General features: G+C 43.8%; 1 pseudogene; it reads left to right on the top strand.

Annotated features, from left to right (window-relative positions):
- The first annotated feature begins 1,012 nt into the window (after window positions 1-1,012).
- Window positions 1,013-26,036, top strand: LOC106563641 (alpha-actinin-3-like; annotated as a pseudogene).
- The last annotated feature ends 584 nt before the right edge of the window (window positions 26,037-26,620 follow it).

Raw genomic sequence — 26,620 nt, 5'->3', positions numbered from 1 at the left:
TTTGACCAATCAGATTAGATCTTTTGCCAATAATTGGGCAGAAGATCAAAATTGGGCTGCCTGTGTAAATGCAGCCAAACACCAAAATTCCACCATATTTTTTTTTTTTTGTTAAGTTTGTATTGCTGTGTTTATTGAGGACTTCAGTGGCCTCCCTCAGTGAATGAGAGCTGGACTATCGGCCTACGATACACCGTGCACGGTTTCAATCAAAGTTCCCTTACCTATCTGTCACGTTATAGTTTCAAATTGGCACTAATATCACTACTAAACAGTTTTTCCTCCAGTTTCCCAATCTTTCGTCCATTGGAATTCCTGACAACATTTTTACAGAGACTTGTTTGACCGCATGTGGATTAGGACTGAAAAGTATATTTAAAACCAAGCTTTATGAGAAATCAGGGAAAATACTGTACATCTGTAGATTACTGTTATTTGTCCATTACAGAAAATGAAAGACAGGTTGCTGATTGCAGAACCATTTATTGAAAGATATATAAATGAATCACCTGATGCTTAATTGAGACTTTGTTTTAATTTGTAGCTGTTAAATTCATTTCAATTAAGACACGTTGTTCTTTGTAAGTCTCAATAAATGACATTGAAACAACTCATTTGTTTTGGATAGCCTACTTTTTTATGGGCATGAAGGGACATGTTTACTGAACTAAGAAGTATGACACAATGCTCTGCATTATGTGAATGTGGCATAAAGCCTTTCACATTGGTTTTGATCATTTCTCACATATCCTGAACCTGCGACCTCTGGTTAGTGGCAGTGCCCACCAAGACCTGTCACAATTGGCGACATATCGAGGACTTGATTGGAATGTATATCTTACACATGTTTTTTTGTGACCCATATTGATCTGTCGATGAGAACTCTTGCATTCTAGATCGATGCATCTGCAAGAGGCATACATGCAAATCCACTAGTTCTGCCTAGTCTTTTTAGTGTCACTTATAGTACCAGGTCAAGCCAGTCATATGTAACGGGATGCTGTTACGTGTGTCCACTGACCAGGGGTTTGAGCTCAGTCTACTTCGTGCGGTGGGAGCACCATCTAGCTCTAACCTATAGGAAGGAATCTGTAATCGGGTGCAGTTGTCTCTGCCACAGAAAGTGTTCCTACAATTTTGCGGGCTTAAGAGTTGACGGCTCAGCGCGTGTATGTTTAATTGAAAAGTGCAAATGAAATTGAGTAGGTCGAGGGGATAAGCATCTCCCAAAGGAGACATCGAAATGACAGCAATTGAAACGCAGGTGCAATGTGGTTCCTACATGATGACTTCGGACTCGGAGCACGTCTACATGAACCAAGAGGATGATTGGGACAGGGACCTTCTATTGGACCCCGCCTGGGAAAAACAGCAGCGCAAGGTGATTTGGCCCACAAGTATATGGCCTACAAATTTTGCATGGCGTTACTATTTACAAAATGAATGATTGGTACCTATGTAGCGTGCAGGATATGTACCCTCTGGATATAAACTGAGTGGACAAAACATTAGAAACACTTTCCTAATATTATATTATAAACGGGTTCGAGCCCTGAATGCTGATTGGCTGAAAGCCGTGGCATATCAGACCATATACCAAGGATGTGACAACTTATTTTTACTGCTCTAATTACGTTTGTAACTAGTTTATAATAGCAATAAGGCACCTCGGGGGGTTGTGGTATATGGCCAATATAGCAAGACGAAGGGCTGTATCTTGGCACGCCACGTTGCGTCGTGTATAAGAACAGCCCTGAGCCTGGGATATTGGCCATATACCACAAACCCCCGATGTGCCATATTGCTTTAATAATATATACATTATATGCCATTTACCAGACACTTTTATCCAAAGCAACTTAGTAATGTATGCATTTTAAGTGTTACCGGGAATCGAATCCACTAGTTTGGCATTGGAAGCGCCGTAATCTACCAACTGAACTACGGGATATGGACTCTACAAGGTGTTGAAAGCCGTCCTCCGGGATTCTGACCCATGTGGACTTCAACGCTTTCCACAGCTGTGTCAAGTTGGCTGGATGTCCTTTGGGTGGTGGACCATTCTTGATACACAGGGGAAACTGTTGAGCCTGAAAACCCCAGCAGAGTTGCAGTTTTTGCAATTCTTGACACACAAACCAGTGCGCCTGGCACCTATTACCATACCCCATTCAAAGGCACTTAAATATTTTGTCTTGCCCTTTCCCCCTCTGAATGGCACACACACAATCCATGTCTCAATTGTCTCAAGGCTTAAAAATCCTTAACCTCATGTTATCTACACTGATTGAAGTGGATTTAACAAGTGACATAAGGGATCATAGCTTTCACCTGGGTTCACCTGGTCAATCAGTCAAGGTGTTTCTGTTGTTTTGTACACTGTGTATGTCTGTTGTACCGCTTAAGGTCCCTGATAACAATTTGAATGAGTTGCCAGTGAACTTATTGATTAAATGATTGCTTGTACAATACCATTTTGGGGATGGGTATAATGGTCATTAGACCAGCTACAGGTAGGGAGGAGGATGCCTGAATCACATTTAAAGTCGGCTGATCTAATTGAATACTGGCCATTCACCTGCTTGATTTGTAAAGATTCATTGCACATACCAGTTTATATGAACTTCAACCTATTTTCAACTGTTTGTCTTATAGTGGTCATTGACAGGGGTAGGCTAGCCTACATTGGTTTCCCATCAGTGTGAGGGTAGTTGAGCCAAATGCAAGTCGCTCAATTCCTATATTGCAGAAACTGCAGCAGATGACAACACCAAGACAGGGAGACGTAGAGTGGCAAGAGAGCTTACTGTATTTCAGACCCCCAAATAGACTAATGAAATATACATGCTTAACCCGCCCACCACACCCCCTATATCATATTCCTACAGCCCATCAATCCCATTGCTACTGCAAGTGTTTTGCCTCTTCATTGTTCTCTGGGGTTTTATGAGAGTACACCATGGTAGACTAGTCTTATCCAATAAGGGACCTAAATCTTCTGAGGTAATAACCTCTAGATTCTTACCGTTCTTAGTTTTATTTTTATTTATTTTTCATTTGTCGGTATGACAACAAATACGGCTTTAGTACTCTAGAACAGCTGCCTGAAATCCTGATTTTGGAGTGCAGGCATCTGACCAGAAAGACTAGAAGTTCCTCTTCAAGTACTAAGCGACGGTGTTTGCCAAACGCTCAAGAACAAATGTGCTTACTAACTTACTCCACATAAGCCGAGGGAAATTCTTGTCACAGAGGGCCTTATAATATCCTTGTTTGTTGTTGCTGCCAGTTGTATAGTCAGGATGCTCGGATAGAAATGCATTAATCTCAGCACCCAGAACCAAATCAGCTATGATTGTCAGAGACTGTGATCGTCAGAGACTGTTACACTGCACTTAGTAAACACTTAGGGCCCCCTATTTTGTGGCTTTTGAGAATTCATTGCGTTGAGTATGGTAACCTTTTGCAATGGTATGTGCGTGCTATTTACCTGTAAAAATAATTCTGGGCATTATTTTTTTACCTGTTGGAGCCCACTCCACTATGTATGTTCTGTAGACGTTTATCTATTTTAGACTTATGTTTGATGATGTAACACGTAGTTGGGTGTTCCCCTGGCTCAGTGGTGTAGTCTAGGGATTAGGCCTAGTCAATGTTTATGGAGCACTGTCTGATCCTGCCTGTGGTCTCTGGATCCTGACAGCTGCAGGACTGTCTGTGTTTGTCTACCACCTGTTAGCTCTCTGTTGGCCTCCATTAGTTGCTAGTTAGATTGTTGGATGCAGCTGTCCAGGAAAGGAACCAGTTTTACACCAGTCCACATGCATCCGGCTCACAGGTGACATGCTCAATTTCACAGAGGGATTGGTGGATTGTTATGTATTGTTCCCAATTAAGCATCTCTGGACACATTTTGCTGTATGGATGTTTGTCAGACTAAGTGAGTGATGAAACCACAACAGCTTAAATGTTCTTGTCATGTTTCTATCGCTTTGATACTTTTCCAGCACATGAACCAGTGTGGTGTGTGTATTCTAGTCCACTAATTGCTGTGCTAAAATACCAGCCTGTAAAACATCTCAATGTCTTATTGCGTAGTTATCCATTGGCCATCCATGCCTCCACTGCATAGTCATTGAAAACGTTAACACCCTAATACAGTATGGCTAAATGCAGGCGGTCCTGAACCAGTTGCACCACCACTAGCAATGAACTAAAGCCTGGTTAGCAATGAATTACAGCCACACACTCCAAATACAACTTCCTATGGTAAACATTATGTATTAACTTATTAAAAACAGCAGGTGTATTTTGCATCACCTGTTTGACCTTTCCTATCCATCCATTTTCTCCTAATGTTAACTAAAACTATGCGACTGAAGTCATTCAATACTTTAATACAAGCAGTTTTTTAAGGGGTTTCCATCTGCACCTACACGCTGAAAGATTAGCAATCTTAAATTAAGGTACAAATCGTAGGTTTTGGAAATCAGGGAATTATGGCGGCTGAATAGGTCGGGAGAGAGAGCAAGCTGGGGAGCCTTTTACAGGCTGTAGATGGAGGGAGGGGGCTGAGAAAGCCATCAGTATGATCAAATGGCAGTTGCTATTCCAGAAGATGTGTCCTTGTACGGCAGCTTCTATCAACTGCCTGGTGTGGGGGGTTATCGGTGTCAGGACTCAAGGTCATGCAGGTATTTCTGATCAGCTAAATTCAGGATCCGTCTAAGTGGAGCATTGGAGCTGAATCTCAAGAGAGAGAGATTGGAGGGTAAGGGTTGTTTAGGTCATGGAGACCGATGCAGTTAATCCCTGCAAATAATGTCATTGACCACATTTATGTCAATTTCTCCTCTCCAGTAAGGTTCAGCCTTTCAACAGCAGACTGTACATGGCAAAGGCCTTACTTTATGTTGGGCAAGTGTCTAGGTGACGTAAAGAGATTGAACAGGATCTTAAGAAGCACATACCAATTTGTAACATATTGTGTGAATTGGAATTTGTAACATATCATACGAATTGCAAGAAAATTATTATAATAATAAACAAAAAATTCTATACGAAATGGATGACATTGTAAGCAGCATTTATAAATCCTTGTGTACCTTTCAGTAGACACCATGAAGCGTCATCCATCACTGGATGGAAGCCTCAGTCTGTCTGTACAGTCTTAGAAGACTCACTGTACTTTGGACACCAGAAGGCTAATAATTATGCTGATGATGTTAGCCCTTTAGCAGTTATAAATAGTCATTGGGGTTTCTGCAGCCCTCCCAAATGCTGGCAGACATACAGCACCAGTCAAACGTTTGGAAACCTACTCATTCCAGGGTTTTTCTTTATTGTTACTATTTTCTACATTGTGCAATAATAGTGAAGAAATCAAAACTATGAAATAACACATGGAATCATGTAGTAACCAAAAAACTGTTAAACAAATCTAAATGTATTTTAGATTCTTCAAAGTAGTCACCCTTTGTCTTGATGACAGCTTTGCACACACTTGCCATTCTCTCAACCAGCTTCATGAGGTAGTCACCTGGAATGCATTTCAATTAACAGGTGTGTCTTGTTAAAAGTTAATTAGTGGAACTTCTTTCCTTCTTAATGCGTTTGAGCGAATCAGTTGTTTTGTGACAAGGTATACAGAAGATAGCCCTATTTGGTAAAAATCCAAGTCCATATTATGGCAAGAATAGCTCAAATAAGCAAAGAAAAACAACAGTCCATCATTACTTTAAGACATGAAGGTCAGTCAATACTGAACATTTCAATAAGTGCAGTCGCAAAAACCATCAAGTGCTATGATGAAACTGGCTCTCATTAGAACCGCCACAGGAAAGGAAGTCCCAGAGTTACCTCTGCTGCAGAGGATAAGTTCATTAGAGTTAACTGCACCTCAGATTGCAGCCCCCCAAAAAAGAGTTTAAGTAACAAACACATCTCAACATCAACTGTTCAGAGGAGACTGCGTGAATCAGGCCTTCATGGTCGAATTTCTGCAAAGAAACCACTACTAAAGGACACCAATAAGAAGAAGAGACTTGCTTGGGCCAAGAAACATGAGCAATGGACATTAGACCGATGGAAATCTGTCCTTTGGTCTGATGAGTCCAAACTTTAGATTTTTGGTTCCAACCGCCGTGTCTTTGTGAGACGCAGAGTTGGTGGATGGATGATCTCTGCATGTGTGGTTCCCAATGTAAAGCATGGAGGAGGAGGTGTGATGGTGTGGGGGTGATTTGCTGGTGACACTGTCTGATTTATTTAGAATTCAAGGCACACTTAACCAGCATGGCTACCACAGCATTCTGCAGCGATACGCCATCCCATCTGGTTTGGGCTTAGTGGGACTATCATTTGTTTTTTAACAGGACAATGTAAGGGCTCTTTGACCAAGAAGAGTGATGGAGTGCTGCATCAGATGACCCGGCCACAATCACCCGACAACCCAATTGAGATAGTTTTGGATGAGTTGGACCGAAGAGTGAAGGAAAAGCAGCCAACAAGTGCTCAGCATACACTACTGTTCAAAAGTTTGGTGTCACCTAGAAATGTCCTTGTTTTTGAAAGAAAAGCACATTTTTGGTCCATTAAAATAACATCAAATTGATCAGAAGTACAGTGTAGACATTGTTAATATTGTAAATGACTATTGTAGCTGGAAACGGTATATTTTTTTTATGGAATATCTACATAGGCGTACAGAGGCCCATTATCAGCAACCATCACTTAATTAGCCAATCCAAGTTTATCATTTTAAAATGCTAATTGATCATTAGAAAACCCTTTTGCAATTATGTTAGCACAGCTGAAAACTGTAGTTCTGATTAAAGAAGCAATAAAACTGGCCTTCTTTAGACTAATTGAGTATCTGGAGCATCAGCATTTGTGGGTTTGATTACAGACTCAAAATGGCCAGAAACAAATAACTTTCTTCTGAAACTCGTCAGTCTATTCTTGTTCTGAGAAATGAAAGCTATTCCATGAGAGAAATTGCCAAGAAACTGAAGATCTTTTACAACGCTGTGTACTACTTCCTTCACAGAACAGTGCAAACTGTCTCTAACCAGAATAAAAAGAGGGGTGGGAGGCCCCGGTGCACAACTGAGCAAGAGGACAAGTACATTAGAGTGTCTAGTTTGAGAAGCGGATGCCTCACAAGTCCTCAACTGGCATCTTCATTAAATAGTACCCGCAAAACACCAGTCTCAATGTCAACAGTGAAGAGGCGACTCCGGAATGCTGACCTTCTAGGCAGAGTTGCAAAGAAAAAGCCATATCTCAGACTGGCCAATAAAAATAAAAGATTAAGATGGGCAAAAGAACACAGTCACTGGACAGAGGAACTCTGTCTAGACGGCCAGCATCCCGGAGTCGCCTCTTCACTGTTGACGTTGAGACTGGTGTTTTGCAGGTACTGTTTAATGAAGCTGCCAGTTGAGGACTTGTGTGGCGTCTGTTTCTCAAACTAGACACTCCAAATGTTATATGCATTGTGCCCGGCCCACCACAGGAGTCACTAGTGCACGATGGAACAAGAACATCCCTGCCGTCCAAACCCTCCCCTAACCCGGACAACTGTGCGCTGCCCCATGCGTACGGCTGCAACAGAGCCTGGAATTGAACCCAGGATCTCTAGTGGCACAACTAGCACTGCAATGCAGTGCCTTAAACCACTGTGCCACTCGAGAGGCACTGAAGAATCATTCTTATTGTAAAAATAACCTAAACAATAATTAAAACTGATCTGGGCTGTGCAGTTGGGTCTGTGTGGACATCCATAGCTGCTCCTTGGCCATGTTGTAACCCGTCACTTCCTGTTGAATGTGGAACAGATTGATTTTGTTGTTTTGAAAAGTTTGTTGTTTTGAAAGTGTATTGAAAAGTTCTTAGTAGCTAGCTTAGTTTGGATCCTGCGATGCAGTTGGCGTCAGTTGCTGGGACGGCTAGTCTCTGTCCAGTGATCCTGCCAACAAAGGACGGGTCTGAGGAGCTATTTGGCGTTGCAGCAAGCCTAGCTGCTAGCTAGCTGCATATCAAACTAGCAGGGTTTTCTTGAAGGCTTGATCTCAGTCTGCGACTCGGTTAGGCATTGTGGCTGGGACCGTGGATTGTCCTGGGTTTGTGGCTGTCTAGATCCCTGCTGTTTGTTGTTTTCAATGTTCCCTGTGATCTGCCCTGTCTGGAACTGCGAGGAGTAACAGCGTAACCTACGTTGCTAGCTACCATGACAAAGACCAAAGCCAGTGGGAGTACCGTTGAGGGCAGTGGTGTCTCTCTATCACACGTGAAGGATCTTTTAAATGAACAAAAATAGTTCTACAAGCAGTTGTTACAACAACAAAAAAATAGCTTCAAGTGTTTTGTACAAATACTGATGGATTCAACTAAAAGAATGGATGACCTGTCCAGAGAGGTCCAGGACCTGAAGAACAGTGTGCTATTCTACCAGGGTCAGCTCGATGAGTTGAAACAGGAGAACGGCAAGATGACAGCAATATGCAAGTCATTGAGAGAGGGCTTCAGTTCTTTGTGTGAATCCATGATAACAATGACGGATAAATCAGACTCAAGGGATAATCAAGGCAAACAACATGGTTGTGGACGAAATTTCAGAATCTCCACATGAGACCTGGACGGAGTCTGAGGACAAAGAGAGGAAAATGATCTCTCAGAAATTGAAGATGGACCACAGGAAGATTGAGGTGGAGTGCGCCCACAGGACTGGAAAACCCACCACCGGCCCAGGTGATAGGCCCTGGCCAATAGTGGTCAAGTTCCTGAGGTTCAAGGACAAGATAGCTGTTCTGGAGAGACCCAAGAACTTGAGAGGAACGTATATCTTCCTCAACGAGGACTATCCTGAAGCTGTGCGCCAGAAGAGGAAAGAACTTATCCCAGCCATGAAAGCTGCCAGAGCACATGGGGACATTGCTTACATCCGCTATGACAGACTCATTGTCCACCCTCCCTCCCAGAAGCAGGGAGGGTGGACAAGGTTCGTAGCTTCAACCCCGCAGCACACACACACACACACACACACACACACACACACCAATTGATTAATGGACTGCTGAATGTATATTTTTTTCTCTTGCTTTGTTTGCTCTTTTCAGTATTATGTCTATCTCTAATAGGCTACCCAGGAAAGGCCTGAAAATAGCCCATATGAATATATGTAGCCTTAGAAATAAGGTTCATGAAATCAGTAACTTGCTATTATCAGATAACATTCATATATTAGCCATTTCTGAGACTCACTTAGATAACTAATTTGATGATACAGCAGTAGCAATACAAGGATATATCAAATCAAATCAAATGTATTTATATAGCCCTTCTTACATCAGCTGATATCTCAAAGTGCTGTACAGAAACCCAGCCTAAAACCCCAAACAGCAAGCAATGCAGGTGTAGAAGCACGGTGGCTAGGAAAAACTCCCTAGAAAGGCCAAAACCTAGGAAGAAACCTAGAGAGGAACCAGGCTATGAGGGGTGGCCAGTCCTCTTCTGGCTGTGCCGGGTGGAGATTATAACAGAACATGGCCAAGATGTTCAAATGTTCATAAATGACCAGCATGGTCAAATAATATTAATTATAGTAGTTGTCGAGGGTGCAACAAGTCAGTAACACAAGAGTAAGTGTCAGTTGGCTTTTTCATAGCCAATCTTTGAGAGTATCTCTACCGCTCCTGCTGTCTCTAGAGAGTTGAAAACAGCAGGTCTGGGACAGGTAGCACGTCCGGTGAACAGGTCAGGGTTCCAGCAGGTCTGGGACAGCAGGTCTGGGACAGGTAGCACGTCCGGTGAACAGGTCAGGGTTCCATAGCCGCAGGCAGAACAGTTGGAACTGGAGCAGCAGCACGGCCAGGTGAACTGGGGACAGCAAGGAGTCATCAAGCCAGGTAGTCCTGAGGCATGGTCCTAGGGCTCAGGTCCTCCGAGAGAGAGAAAGAAAGAAAGAGAAAAAGAGAGAATTAGAGAGAGCATATTTAAATTCACACAGGACACCGGAAAAGACAAGAGAAATACTCCAGATGTGACAGACTGACCCTAGCCCCCCGACACATAAACTACTGCAGCATAAATACTGGAGGCTGAGACAGGAAGGGTCAGGAGACACTGTGGCCCCATCCGATGAAATCCCCGGACAGGGCCAAACAGGTAGGATATAACCCCACCCACTTTGCCAATGCACAGCCCCCACACCACTGGAGGGAAATCTCCAACCACCAACATACCATCCCGAGACAAGGCCGAGTATAGCCCACAAAGATCTCCGCCACGGCACAACCCAAGGGGGGGGCGCCAACCCAGACAGGAAGACCACGTCAGTGACTCAACCCACTCAAGTGAGCTAGCGGAACACCGCTCCAATATCCAATGAAAGGGCGTGGCGCGAATTACAAACTCCTCAAAAATCCCCAAACTTCCATTTTTCAAACATATGACTATTTTACACCATTTTAAAGACAAGACTCTTCTTTACCACATTGTCCGATTCGAAAAAGGCTTTACAACTAAAGCAAAACATTAGATTATGTAATGGTTAAATAAAAAAAATACAAGTATAGACCATATATTGTGTTCCCTGTGGTTATAAAAAAGAGCAGAAGCTCTGAATTATCATTTCAGACCACAGTCTTACCTACCTACAGGTAGGTAAGACTGTTCCTCATGGAAAAAGCCTCCACTTATATGTCAAAGATAATAAAACAAAAACACTACAGTAGATATTACAGTATACTACAGTCTGCAAAAACACTACATTATTTACTATAGTATATACTACCAGTTCTTTTAATACAGTATTTACACTATAGTAAACTGTAAATACTACAGTAAAGTCAGCAAAAACACTACAGTGAATACTATAGTATTTATACCACAATATACTACAGTATTTTTTATTATGTGGGTATCTTTAATTGTTGTAGTGCTGTAAGATAGGTTGTTCACCTTCTGCATCCAACATCTTGGGGATGTCCAGGTACTTCTCTTCCACCTCGACAAAAAGAAGAAGAAACTGTATTATGAAGCCAAGATCAATGATATAAAGAATGATGGAAAAAAACTTGAGTAGTTTAAATGATGGGCAGAAAGACAAATTTAACTCCATCTTTCATTGAATCAGATGGCTTTTTCATCACAAAACCATTTGATGTTGCCAATTATTTTAATGATTACTTAATTGGCAAAGTGGGCAAACTTAGGCAGGAAAAGCCAACAACGAACAGTGAGCAATTGTATTCATGCATAAAAAAAAACAAATAATGAAAGAAAACTAGTAGAAAGAGGAGGAAGGGAAGTGCTACTGAGGTACACAATAGTACATTTTGGTAGACAGAAGGTGCTCTTTGGTAAAAGGGGTGAATTGGTCATCAAAAAGAAAGGAGGACCAAGACACCCTTGATATAATTAATTAAAATGCCTTTATTTGAATGGCATGTTCAATAGAAACAAGGTTTTAAAAAAATCCGACGCGTTTTGGCTGCATGGCCTTCGTCAGGGAGTACAAAGAAATAATACAAGCTTTAATGAAAGCTTCTCTAATGTCAAACATGTAAAGTGTGGTGTACCGCAGGGCAGCTCTCTAGGCCTGCTACTATTTTCTATTTTTACCAATGACCTGCCACTGGCATTAAACAAAGCATGTCTGTCCATGTATGCTGATGATTCAACCATATATGCATCATCAACCACAGCTAATGAAGTCATTGAAACCTCTAAGTTGCAGTCTGTTTTGGAATGGGTGGCTAGTAATAAACTGGTCCTGAACATCTCTAAAACTAAGAGCATTGTATTTGGTATTCAATTCAAGCAGAAAGGGACTGGCAACCAACTGTTTGCTATAGAAGTCTATGCTGCCAACTCAAAGGTAACTGGTAGTCATGGAAATGGTCGCAGTACATTTGTTGCATGATGGGAGCTATGCATTTTATGTATGTGGTGACATCTGTGTTTTTTGGCTTAATGCCAGACACAAAAGTATATTGTGTTGCTCTTTATAAGATATAAAACATTGTTAAAGTGTTTTGGTTGAAATGTAAGCATAAATCACAATTTTCTTGTGTGTGTGCGTCCACGTGCAGATGCCTGTCTATTTCTTCTGTCTGAGCCCTTGGGCTTGCGTGTTCCATACCACTATGTTAAGGGAGCAGGCCCCACATTCTTGCCAACTAACATCAATGGTTAGTAGAGAGCTGGTGGGCTCCTGCCTGATGTTCCAGTGACTCAGTCCTGCGTGTCTGTGGAGGGTGCTAATCCCAGCGCCAGCACAGCCCCCATAGGAGTGCCAGCCCAGGGCCAAAGTCTCCCACAACCTCCTGGGAGTGCCAGCCCAGGCCACAGTCTCCCACAACTCTCTGGGAGTCCCAGACCCAGGCAAAGTGGGCAAACTTAGGCAGGAAAAGCCAACAACGAACAGTGAGCAATTGTATTCATGCATAAAAACAACAAATAATGAAAGAAAACTAGTAGAAAGAGGAGGAAGGGAAGCACTACTAAGGAGTGCCAGACCCAGCCCACAGTCTCCTACAGTCCCCTGGAATTCCTATGCCACAGTCTCCTACAGTCCCCTGGAAGTCCCATGCCGCAGTCTCCTACAGTCCCCTGGAAGGCCCAGGCCACAGTCTCCTACAGTCCCCTGGAAGTCCCAGGCCACTGTCTCCTACGGTCCCCTGGAAGTCCCATGCCCAGCCCACAGTCTCCTACAGTCCCATGGAAGTCCCATGCCCAGCCCACAGTCCCCTTGAAGTCCCATGCCCAGCCCACAGTCCCCTTGAAGTCCCATGCCCAGCCCACAGTCTCCTACAGTCCCATCGAAGTCCCATGCACAGCCCACAGTCCCCTTGAAGTCCCATGCCCAGCCCACAGTCTCCTACAGTCCCCTTGAAGTCCCAGGTCCAGGCCACTGTCTCCTACAGTCCCCTGGAAGTCCCGGGTCCAGGCCACTGTCTCCTACAGTCCCCTGGAAGTCCCAGGCCCAGCCCACTGTCTCCTACAGTCCCCTTGAAGTCCCAGGTCCAGGCCACTGTCCTATAGTCCCCTGGAAGGCCCAGGCCACAGTCTCCTACAGTCCCCTGGAAGTCCCATGCCCAGCCCACAGTCTCCTGGAAGTCCCAGGCCCAGGCCACTGTCTCCTACAGCCAACTGGGAGTGCCAGGCTCTGGGCCACAGTCTCTCACTGACCTTAACCCCCAAATGTAGCTCTGTTTCCCAGGCTTCCTTACGTTCAAGTGATAAATGAGACTTGGAAGGATGACATGGGACAACTTTAGCTTCAGACCTGCTATACAACCTGAAGCCAACAGGGCTCCATAATAATAGCCACTGTATTTGTCTCATAGTTCACTCTGGTTTGAGCTAATACATTGGAGAAGCTATATAGTCCTCAGTGACAGCAACAGACGTAGTTTCAGGTGGAGTTTAGCCTTTTTGTAAATTATGTTTTAGCCTGGAAGTTGTATTAACACCTTAGTTCTGATAGTTATATGATCATCGTTTAATACAGTAACTCTCATCTAGAGAAAGAGTTGCTCAGTTACTGAATGGTGTTGTGTGCTGCCGTGGAACATTGTCTTATGTGAGTTAATGTAATGTTAGTGTTTGACCTTCAGACAATGTTCATTGAGACATGAGTTTTGTGGCGAGGCCTTGTTTGTTATTGTGGCTTTAAGTGCAAGAGATATCTGGAAATGAGTTACTCAGAAAAATAGTAGTTCACCATTTGTTATGCTTTTGCCTTGAGTTTTCTCAACAATAAAGTTGGTGTTAGGTAGGGGTAGGGCATTGCTGTACCAGTATGAATGCCTCTTTGGTCTAAATCTGTTTCTTGTTAATTTCTCGAAGAATTATTGCTGTTATGCTTTTCACCTCTGTCATGCACAAGACATACATTCCATATTAACATTCTTTCCAGAGTTCTTGGGCATTTTGTAGCACCAGTTTTATGTTATTCAATTTACAAAGTAAATAAAACATTATGACGATCATTATGATCGATCATATGAGTTGATCTATCATTCTCAAGTCTCAGTTTAACACATGAAGTTATTTCATTTTTATTAATTCACTGTGTGGTCACTGCCTTTCTCTTAGTAAGAAGGATAAAAGGTGATTGATTGTATGATATTATCCCATCCCAAATCACCAGTAGGCAGGGTAAAGGTATTACTGTAAAGCTAACATCTAGAGTGGTAAAAAAAAAAACACGCCCCCTCTCCTTTTCCCAGCATTCCCTTTTCACACACTGTTGGTTGAGAGTGTCTGCTGCAGGAATACTCTGCTGTCGGCTGTCCCCTGGTGTCCTATGGCTACCCGATATAGCCTCCTTCAACCCCCACCTCCTCCTTTCTCCTCCTTAGCCCCCCCCCCCACCCAGTCTAAATTTGGGCATCTATGGCAGTAGGGGTTGATTTGAGGGTTAGGCACCTGCTGCGGAAGAGTCTCCTCTTCTAGCCTTACTTACATTAAATGACATTGGACCTGAACATTCTTCAATCTCTCTCTCTCTCTCTCTCCATTTTGCCCTCTTTCCCTTTCACTATCTCTCCTTCCCTCAGACTCTCCTCTCTCTAGGTCCATTCCTTCCCTCACTCTCGTCTCTCTAGGTTCAGTCCTTCCCTCAGACTCTCCTCTCTCTAGGTTCAGTCCTTCCCTCAGACTCTCCTCTCTCTAGGTTCAGTCCTTCCCTCAGACTCTCGTCTGTCTAGGTTCAGTCCTTCCCTCAGACTCTCGTCTCTCTAGGTTCAGTCCTTCCCTCAGACTCTCCTCTCTCTAGGTTCAGTCCTTCCCTCAGACTCTCGTCTGTCTAGGTTCAGTCCTTCCCTCAGACTCTCCTCTCTCTAGGTTCAGTCCTTCCCTCAGACTCTCCTCTCTCTAGGTTCAGTCCTTCCCTCAGACTCTCCTCTCTCTAGGTTCAGTCCTTCCCTCAGACTCTCGTCTGTCTAGGTTCAGTCCTTCCCTCAGACTCTCGTCTCTCTAGGTTCAGTCCTTCCCTCAGACTCTCGTCTGTCTAGGTTCAGTCCTTCCCTCAGACTCTCCTCTCTCTCTGCTTTGTATTGCTACTGCTATTTCTCAGTATTTGAAAATAGGGTAAATGTACATTTTTGAGTATGGTATTTACCTATGTCTTGATACTGAACTAACTATTCAGACGGTTAGTTGTAGCTTGAAAACCTAATGCTGCATACATGATGATACTGAAAGGTGTTTTTCCACAAGCTGTTATACAGTGGATGTGGCAGATGACATGAGATCATTGTGCACTGCAGCTTTCAAGTTGATTGTTTTCTAGAATTTGTATTAACCAAAGCAGGATCAGTGGTAACGTAGATATATTGACCCATAATCCCTGAAAAACATATGGAGCTAGATATAAAGGTGTTTCATAAGTGACGCATCACGCATTTTAGGATCATTTTTATGCATTATTGTAATACGCTCTTTCTCTCTCAGACCTTCACTGCCTGGTGCAACTCTCACTTGCGTAAAGCGGGTACAGAGATTGAGAACATTGAGGAGGACTTCAGGAATGGACTCAAACTCATGTTGCTGCTTGAAGTCATCTCAGGTAGTTGGACACCCTTTTCTCTTTTCTGCATGGTCAAATTCTAAGTACAGTTCACTATTGCCATTCCCTAATGCTAACTAATGGGTCCATGTCGTGTTTGTTTGGATGTGCAGGTGAAAGGCTTCCCAAGCCAGACAAAGGTAAAATGCGTTTCCACAAGATCGCCAATGTGAACAAGGCACTGGATTTCATCTGCAGCAAGGGAGTCAAGCTGGTGTCCATTGGTGCTGAGGGTGGGCCTCGCACCCCAAAACCCTTCCAAACCCTAAACCCTTCCAAACCCTTCTATAGCCTTCCAAATCCTTCCAAGTCCTTCTATACCCATCCAAATCTTTCTATACCCTTCCAAATCCTTCTATACCCTTCTAAACCCTTCTATACCCTTCTAAATCCTTCCAAACCCTTCTATACCCTTCCAAATACGTTCAAATACTTCCAAACCCTTCTATACCCTTCCAAACCCTTCTCCGGCTTATATTCTCATAGCATTCATCTACTTGATGTATGGAGTTTCCTGTAAATGTATTTTCACATCTTATTGTCTCTATCCTCCTATCTAACTGACCCTTGACCTTTGCAGAGATTGTGGATGGTAATGTAAAGATGACCCTGGGGATGATCTGGACCATCATCCTGCGTTTCGCCATCCAGGACATCTCTGTAGAGGGTGAGAACTCTTCAAAGACACACAGCAAAAGTCTCTAACAGTACAGTTAAGGCCTCATTCAACTATGCAACAAATTGAATAGGCATGTCTAATGGTTAGGGTTATTTCTATGCTACCAAGGGCTTCTTTTAAACAAATGATCATCCTTACATCATTGTGTGTGTTCAGAGACCTCTGCTAAGGAGGGTCTGTTGCTCTGGTGCCAGAAAAAGACAGACCCCTACAGGAATGTCAATGTGCAGAACTTCCACATCAGGTGAGCAGCCACTACCCTCTTCTGGTCACCACGCTGGCTCACTGATATGGCTTTAAATCATGGTTTTAATTCTGAATCATCTCAATCTGCTCAATTGTTACAGGATATTTTCCTCATCTCATTGTTTACCTCTTTTTCCATATCAATCTCTTTTGTTCCTCCTTTTCATCTTTGATTGATTTGTATATCATTCTCTCCATCCTTCTCCCCCTATTCCAGGGTCTGTGTCTCAGTTGGAAGGATGGCCTGGCACTGTGTGCTTTCATCTACAGACACAGACCTGACCTCATTGATTACTCCAAACTGCGCAAGGTGCTGTCTCTGGCCCCACCCTACCACATCCCTGCATGATTGGTCCTCATTTCCCTGATCTACACTCAGCCAGTCTCTCCATTGGCCCACACAAACATCACTCAAACAGCCCACATCAGCGTCTCGCCCATAGTGACGTCATTTAGCAGATGCTCTTATCCAGAGCGACTTACAGGAGCAATTAGGGTTAAGTGCCTTGCTCAAGGGCACATCGTCATATTTTTACGTAGTCGGTTCAGGGATTCAACCCACAACCTTTTGGTTAATAGCCTAACGCTCTTAACCATTAAGCTACCTGCCACTCTATGTCTATTCTGTGATGTATTTCATGGTATTTATGATTCTTCTTTGTTTTGTAAATGAACAGTGGTGAGGATGGAGGAACTGGCATAGAGAACTGAACTGTGCTGTGGCTAACATTACTGACAGTCCATTTCCGTTAAGACACTGGTTTGAAATAACAATCTCACACCTGTTCGAGTTGGTTCAGTTTTCTATTCTTAAAAACAATGATGTTTCGTTTTGAATTGAATGGAACCTTAGGCCTGTACAAAACATACAGTAGCTGTTCCAGCATCATCTTCTTCAGGATAGAATTTCAGAAATAGCAATAATTGTGATTACAATGTGATGGAGTATGATGATAACTAATCTAATTCAGTATCTTAGTTCTATTGTAAAGTGAACAGTTATTCTGAAGCAACATCTTTAAATCAGTATTCATTTAGTGGTGAATATAAAGAAAGCTGCCTCTACAGTTCAGCATGGCTATGAGCGTATCCTGTCTGCTCCTACAGGTACTAGTCTCTTATTCACTGAGACATGTCTTGTATGTCTCTAGGATGACCCCATGGGAAACCTCTACATTGCCTTCGAGGTGGAAGAGAAGTACCTGGACATCCCCAAGATGTTGGATGCAGAAGGTGAACAACCTATCTTACAGCACTACAACAATTAAAGATACCCACATAATAAAAAATACTGTAGTATATTGTGGTATAAATACTATAGTATTCACTGTAGTGTTTTTGCTGACTTTACTGTAGTATTTACAGTTTACTATAGTGTAAATACTGTATTAAAAGAACTGGTAGTATATACTATAGTAAATAATGTAGTGTTTTTGCAGACTGTAGTATACTGTAATATCTACTGTAGTGTTTTTGTTTTATTATCTTTGACATATAAGTGGAGGCTTTTTCCATGAGGAACAGTCTTACCTACCTGTAGGTAGGTAAGACTGTGGTCTGAAATGATAATTCAGAGCTTCTGCTCTTTTTTTATAACCACAGGGAACACAATATATGGTCTATACTTGTATTTTTTTTTATTTAACCATTACATAATCTAATGTTTTGCTTTAGTTGTAAAGCCTTTTTGGAATCGGACAATGTGGTAAAGAAGAGTCTTGTCTTTAAAATGGTGTAAAATAGTCATATGTTTGAAAAATGGAAGTTTGGGGATTTTTGAGGAGTTTGTAATTCGCGCCACGCCCTTTCATTGGATATTGGAGCGGTGTTCCGCTAGCGGAACATCTAGATGTAAGAGGTTTTAAGTTGCATGTATTTGAAACTATCTACATTGATCAGTCCAAAATTACTTTTTAATGATTTATTGGAAATGAATGTATTTTCTGTAACCAAGTCATTTACGGGTTCTATGCCTTCAGGTTTCCATGTGGACCAATTTATCGATGAATTCTGAACAGCTATCCAAGGATTGTTCCATAAGGTTATTGTTTTTAGGGAGTGATATTGGTTCTTGTAGAATGTTTCATTTTCTTCCATATTGTTATAGTATTCTTAACTATGAAGTTGTTTTATTGTCTGAACCAAATAAGAGTAAATATTTCTCTGCATATCTTTGGCAATCTTTTTAACTTTTTCTCTACATTTTAGATATTGTGAACACGCCAAAGCCCGATGAGAAAGCCATCATGACCTATGTGTCCTGCTTCTATCACGCCTTTGCTGGAGCAGAGCAGGTGAGGCTTCCCCACTGACCACCATTCTACGTAGCCTTTCCCCTCTGATCAATGTTCTTGTGTCCTAGGCCGAGACAGCTGCCAATAGGATCTGCAAGGTGCTGGCTGTGAACCAAGAGAACGAGAAGCTGATGGAGGAGTATGAGACGCTGGCCAGTGAGGTGGGCACCCTTTAGTTTGCCCTGTTCTGGATCCATTCAAAATAATGTCTCTGTGTTACGATGGCTTCAGTGCGTAACATATCTGTACTCCCCCTCCACCTAGCTGCTGGAATGGATCCGTCACACCATCCCCTGGCTGGAGAACCGCGTGGCGGAGCAGACCATGCGCGCCATGCAGAAGAAGCTGGAGGACTTCCGTGACTACCGTTGCGTCCACAAGCCTCCCAATGACTTGGAGATCAACTTCAACACCCTGCAGACCAAGCTGAGGCTGAGCAACAGGCCCGCCTTCATGCCTTCTGAGGAAAAGATGGTCTCGGTATGTTCCCCACAGCCACCCCAGTGATTCTGACTTTCACTCTCATTACCATAATCTGGTCAAGTCTGTTATGTTCTCTATTGACTGAGTCCCTGGTTTCTCTTGGATATCTGTCTCTTCTCAGGACATTGCCAATGCCTGGAAGGGTCTGGAGCAGGTAGAGAAGGGCTATGAGGAATGGCTGCTCACTGAGATCAGACGCCTGGAGAGACTGGACCACCTTGCTGAGAAGTTCAAGCAGAATCAAATTTCAAATCAAATCAAATCAAATTTATTTTTATATAGCCCTTCGTACATCAGCTGATATTCTCAAAGTGCTGTACAGAAACCCAGCCTAAAACCCCAAACAGCAAGCAAAGCATGTGAAAGAAGCACGGTGGCTAGGAAAAACTCCCTAGGAAAAACTCCCTAGAAAGGCCAAAAACCTAGGAAGAAACCTAGAGAGGAACCAGGCTATGAGGGGTGGCCAGTCCTCTTCTGGCTGTGCAGGGTGGATATTATAACAGAACATGGTCAAGATGTTAAAATGTTCATAAATGACCAGCATGGTCAAATAATAATAATCATAGTAGTTGTCGAGGGTGCAACAAGCACGTCCGGTGAACAGGTCAGGGTTCCATAGCCGCAGGCAGAACAGTTGAAACTGGAGCAGCAGCACGGCCAGGTGGACTGGGGACAGCAAGGAGTCATCATACCAGGTAGTCCTGAGGCATGGTCCTAGGGCTCAGGTCCTCCGAGAGAAAGACAGAAAGAGAGAAAGAGAGAATTAGAGAGAGCATATTTAAATACACACAGGACACCGGATAAGACAAGAGAAATACTCCAGATGTAACAGACTGACCCTAGCCCCCGACACATAAACTACTGCAGCATAAATACTGGAGGCTGAGACAGGAGGGATCAGAAGACACTGTGGCCCCATCCGATGATACCCCCGGACAGGGCCAAACAGGCAGGATATAAGCCCACCCACTTTGCCAAAGCACAGCCCCCACACCACTAGAGGGATGTCTCCAACCACCAACTTACCGTCCTAAGACAAGGCCGAGTATAGCCCACAACGATCTCCGCCATGGCACAACCCAAGGGGGGGGGCGCCAACCCAGACAGGAAGACCACATCAGTGACTCAACCCACTCAAGTGACGCACCCCTCCCATGGACGGCATGGAAGAACACCAGTAGGCCAGTGACTCAGCCCCTGTAAATGGGTTAGAGGCAGAGAATCCCAGTGGAAAGAGGGGAACCGGCAAGGCAGAGACAGCAAGGGCGGTTCGTTGCTCCAGCCTTTCCGTTCACCTTCACACTCCTGGGCCAGACTATACTTAATCATAGGACCTACTGAAGAGATAAGTCTTCAGTAAATACTTAAAGGTTGAGACTGAGTCTGCGTCTCTCACATTGGTAGGCAGACCATTCCATAAAAATGGAGCTCTATAGGAGAAAGCCCTACCTCCAGCCGTTTGCTTAGAAATTCTAGGGACAATTAGGAGGCCTGCGTCTTGTGACCGTAGCGTACGTGTAGGTATGTACGGCAGGACCAAATCGGAAAGATAGGTAGGAGCAAGCCCATGTAATGCTTTGTAGGTTAGCAGTAAAACCTTGAAATCAGCCCTTGCCTTAACAGGAAGCCAGTGTAGGGAGGCTAGCACTGGAGTAATATGATCAAATTTTTTGGTTCTAGTCAGGATTCTAGCAGCCGTATTTAGCACTAACTGAAGTTTATTTAGTGCTTTATCCGGGTAGCCGGAAAGTAGAGCATTGCAGTAGTCCAGCCTAGAAGTAACAAAAGCATGGATTAATTTTTCTGCGTCATTTTTGGACAGAAAATTTCAGATTTTTGCAATGTTACGTAGATGGAAAAAAGCTGTCCTTGAAACAGTCTTGATATGTTCTTCAAAAGAGAGATCAGGGTCCAGAGTAACGCCGAGGTCCTTCACAGTTTTATTTGAGACGACTGTACAACCATCCAGATTAATTGTCAGATTCAACAGAAGATCTCTTTGTTTCTTGGGACCTAGAACAAGCATCTCTGTTTTGTCCGAGTTTAAAAGTAGAAAGTTTGCAGCCATCCACTTCTTTATGTCTGAAACACAGGCTTCTAGCGAGGGCAATTTTGGGGCTTCACCATGTTTCATTGAAATGTACAGCTGTGTGTCGTCCGCGTAGCAGTGAAATGTAACATTATGTTTTCGAATAACATCCCCAAGAGGTAAAATATATAGTGAAAACAATAGTGGTCCTAAAACAGAACCTTGAGGAACACCGAAATGTACAATTGATTTGTCAGAGGACAAACCATTCACAGAGACAAACTGATATCTTTCCGACAGATAAGATCTAAACCAGGCCAGAACTTGTCCATGTAGACCAATTTGGGTTTCCAATCTCTCCAAAAGAATGTGGTGATCGATGGTATCAAAAGCGGCACTAAGATCTAGGAGCACGAGGACAGATGCAGAGCCTCGGTCTGACGTCATTAAAAGGTCATTTACCACCTTCAAAAGTGCAGTCTCAGTGCTATGATGGGGTCTAAAACCAGACTGAAGCGTTTCGTATACATTGTTTGTCTTCAGGAAGGCAGTGAGTTGCTGTGCAACAGCTTTTTCTAAAATTTTTGAGTGGAATGGAAGATTCGATATAGGCCGATAGTTTTTTATAATTTCTGGATCAAGATTCGGCTTTTTCAAGAGAGGCTTTATTACTGCCACTTTTAGTGAGCTTGGTACACATCCGGTGGATAGAGAGCCGTTTATTATGTTCAACATAGGAGGGCCAAGCACAGGAAGCAGCTCTTTCAGTAGTTTAGTTGGAATAGGGTCCAGTATGCAGCTTGAGGGTTTGGAGGCCATGATTATTTTCATCATTGCGTCAAGAGATATAGTACTAAAACACTTTAGTATCTCCCTTGATCCTAGGTCCTGGCAGAGTTGTGTAGACTCAGGACAATGGAGCTTTGGAGGAATACCCAGATTTAAAGAGGAGTCTGTAATTTGCTTTCTAATGATCATGATCTTTTCCTCAAAGAAGTTCATAAAATTATTACTGCTGAAGTGAAAGCCATCCTCCATTTGCGAAGGCTGCTTTTTAGTTAGCTTTGCAACAGTATCAAAAAGAAATTTCGGATTGTTCTTATTTTCCTCAAGTTGGAAAAATAGGATGATCGAGCAGCAGTGAGGGCTCTTCGATACTGCACGGTACTGTCTTTCCAAGCTAGTCGGAAGACTTCCAGTTTGGTGTGGCGCCATTTCCGTTCCAATTTTCTGGAAGCTTGCTTCAGAGCTCGTGTATTTTCTGTATACCAGGGAGCTAGTTTCTTATGACAGATGTTTTTAGTTTTTAGGGGTGCAACTGCATCTAGGGTATTGCGCAAGGTTAAATTGAAGTGTTCCCTGCATGAGTCCTGCATGAGTCCTGCATGAGTCCTGGACCTCAGGTGTGGGAGATGAGGACGGAGACTCTCAATTATCTCAAATCAAGTGGAGGGTTTGTGTTAAGAAGGTTGTAAAAACCCTCCTTTAAACTTAGTTTGTGTAATAATAGATCTAAGGTATTTCTACTTTATGTCAGTGTGTGTCCCTGTGGTCTTCAGGTAAGGTGGAGCTGCTGTCCATGAAGGACTATGAGTCGGCCTCTCTGATGGAGATCAGGGTCTGATGAGGAAACACGAGGCGTTTGAGTCTGACCTGGCCGCCCACCAGGACACAGTGGAACAGATCGCTGCCATCGCCCAGGAGCTCAAGTAAGGAGAGAGATGGAGAGAGTGCGAAAGAAAGAGAGAGCCAGAGAAAGAAATTAGATGGAGAGTGACAGAGACTGAAAGAAGGACTGGTGGAATGATATAGATAGAATGAAAGAAAGACTGATGGAATGATAATGAAAGAGAGATTGATGGAATGATAAAGATAGATAGAATGAAAGAGAGAGTGAGAAATAGAAAATAATCACCCTTCTTTCTAATGGTCTAAAATCACTCTCTGAGGGAATGCTACCTCCAATCTCATATTCTTCATGTCCTAGTGAGCTGGACTATCATGACACTGTCACCATCAACGCCCACTGCATCTGTGACCAGTGGGACAACCAAAAGAGGAGAGACTCACTTGAGGTACCCTGGAGACAGACAGACATGACCCTATTTCAAACCTCCACATAACACCATGACTTCCTGACCTCTACATAACTTACCCTACTTACACAAATAGGCTTCAGATGTTATGTCCTTTTATTCAGCTTCCATACAAGTCTTTAGTTTCCAGTTGATAACATTAAATGCATGTTTTTTCAGCGTGTGGAGAAGCTGTGGGAAACCATTGATCAGCTATACCTGGAGTTCGCCAAGAGAGCAGCTCCCTTCAACAACTGGATGGATGGAGCCATGGAGGACTTACAGGATATGTTCATTGTGCACAGCATTGAGGAGATCCAGGTAGGAGACATGATAGGAGGGTAGCTAGTTTGTCATATCCTCATTTCATTCATTTATTATTGGCTGATCCTATTCTTCCTCTCTTGTTCTCCTCCTCCTCTTCCTCAGAGTCTGATTACCAGTTCAAGGCCACCCTACCAGAGGCTGATAAGGAGCACATGGCCACCATGGGCATCCAGAGTGAGATTGTGAAGATCGCTCAGACCTACGGTATCAAGCTGTCAGTCAACCCCTACACCGTCCTCTCCCCCCAGGACATCACCAACAAGTGGGATGCTGTGAGTACATGTCCATCTCTTAGATATTGTCTACTCACGGAGTGAGATGACCCTTCTCATTCTAAGGACGAACATTGAACAACTCAATGCAACAGTGCTTTGGTTATCATTCAGTCTGTAACACTGAACCATTAGGATACATCAAGCTCCAGGTCCAACTTTGTACCTCCTTTGTTAAACTTTGTGGAGATTTGATCAGCTTTGCCCGTCCTTTATCTGTGGTGTGCAGGTGAAACACTTGGTGCCCCTCAGAGCCCTGATGCTGCAGGAGGAGGTGGCCAGGCAGCAGTCCAACGAGAGGCTGAGGCGCCAGTTTGCTGCCCAGGCCAACATCATTGGACCCTGGATTCAGACCAAGATGGAGGTACAGTAACGCTCAACAGCTCCCACTCAAACTCACTCTTCATTAGATTATTCCAGAGTTGTTTATAACTGTTCAAGCATATCCTCTCAAGACAGTCAATGAATCCTGGTATTAACACAACTTTTATGTGATGTGCATAAATGTTTTTATTGATTTTATGGAACCCAGGGCTCCCTGGAAAACAGTGGCAATGCTTAATGAGTGGATCATCCTGGCTAAATAAATACAATTAAATGAATGAATGGTGTTCCTCTGTAGCTTCGTTGGTTGAGCATGGCATTTGCAATGCAAGGATAGTGGGTTTGATTCCGGGGACCACTCATACGTAAAATGTATGCATGCATGACTGTTGCTTTGGATAAAAGTGTCTGCTAAATGGCATCTATTAACATGATATTATTGATGAAGTGTCATTGTACTCTGTACATGTCCCACTAACACAGCCCCTGTCTCCTCCTGTCGGAGATCAGCTATGTGATGGTGGACATCGCCGGCTCCCTGGAGGAACAGATGAGCAACCTGAAGCAGTACGAGCAGAACATCATCAACTACAAGTGTAACATCGACAAACTGGAGGGAGACCACCAGCTCAGCCAGGAAGACTCCTCTTCGACAACAAGCACACCAACTTTACCATGGAGGTACTGCCACAGGGTTCCCCTCTCTTTCTCGGTCTCTCTGTTTCTCTCTCGGTCTGTCTCTCTCTGTCTGTAAAGTCTTCAGATTCTAATCCTGTATTCTCCTCATCTCAGCATGTGCGTGTGGGCTGGGAGCAGCTCCTGACCACCATCGTCCGCACCATCAACGAGGTGGAGAACCAGATCCTGACCTGTGACGCTAACGGCACCAGCCAGGAGCAGCTCAACGAGTTCAGAGCCTCCTTCAACCACTTTGACAGGGTAAGACGGAGCTTGAGCTCACCTGTCAGTCATCTTTCCAGTCCATGTGGTTTAGTGATCTTTGTTTTTCCTTTGTAGAAGAGAAATGGCATGATGGATCCAGACGACTTCCGAGCCTGTCTCATCTCCATGGGCTTTGATCTGGTGAGTGGGACTGCTTTAGGACCCAGTCATTTGGGGCAATGGACATATGTTGGTTTCTGTGTGAGTCATTATTTGTTGTACTCAAATAACCCTGTCTTCCTTCCTCTCTCGGCCTATGTCTGTCTGTGTGTGACCCTCAGGGTGAGGTGGAGTTTGCCCACATCATGACCCTGGTGGATTCCAACAACACAGGCGTGGTCACCTTCCAGGCCTTCATCGACTTCATGACCCGTGAGACAGCCGAGACAGACACCGCTGACCAGGTCATGGCCTCCTTCAAGATCCTGGCCTCCGACAAGGTGAGTTTAGCGGAACCATTATTGCACTTATTCTTCTGTAAACTCCGTCGGTCACATGAAGTAACAGCTCATTTGAGCCATTGGTTTAGGTTATTTTGTGGTGTCTGTGCCTTTGATATCCCCTGATGACCTTTGTTGACCTGTGTCCTCCCCTCCCAGACATACATTACTGTGGAAGAACTGCGCAGGGAGCTGCCCCCAGAGCAGGCCGACGACTGTGTCAGCCTCATGACCAGGTACATTGGCAGTGACGCGCCCCCAGGCGCCCTGGACTACATCTCCTTCTCCAGTGCCCTGTACGGCATGAGCGACTTATAAACACAACTCAGACCCTCTCCTGTCAATACCTACATACAGTACACACACGTCTCCCCCAAAATCCCCACCCAACTCCAGCACAACTCACTGGGAGGTTTTTCTCTGATCCCCTGGACATCATTAGTGACTGTGTCTGGTCATGTCAACCAAGATCTCTCACAATTGTAAGGATTCTGAAACTCAGCAAAAAAAGAAATGTCCTCTCACTGTCAACTGCGTTTATTTTCAGCGAACTTAACATGTGTAAATATTTGTATGAACATAAGATTCAACAACTGAGACATAAACTGAACAAGTTCCACAGACATGTGACTAACAGAAATTGAATAATGTGTCCCTGAACAAAGGGGGGGTCAAAATCAAAGTAACAGTCAGTGTCTGGTGTGGCCACCAGCTGTATTAAGTACTGCAGTGCATCTCCTCCTCATGGACTGCAACAGATTTGCCAGTTCTTGCTGTGAGATGTTACCCCACTCTTCCACCAGGGCACCTACAAGTTCCCGGACATTTCTGGGGGGAATGGCCCTAACCCTCACCCTCCGATCCAACAGGTCCCAGACGTGCTCAATGGGATTGAGATCCGGGCTCGTCGCTGGCCATGGCAGAACACTGAC

This window comes from Salmo salar, chromosome ssa11 (genome assembly GCF_905237065.1).
Source record: "Salmo salar chromosome ssa11, Ssal_v3.1, whole genome shotgun sequence".
Lineage (NCBI taxonomy): Eukaryota > Metazoa > Chordata > Actinopteri > Salmoniformes > Salmonidae > Salmo > Salmo salar.
Note: the sequence above shows the minus strand (reverse complement) of the source record. Positions and strands in the feature narration are given on the sequence as shown.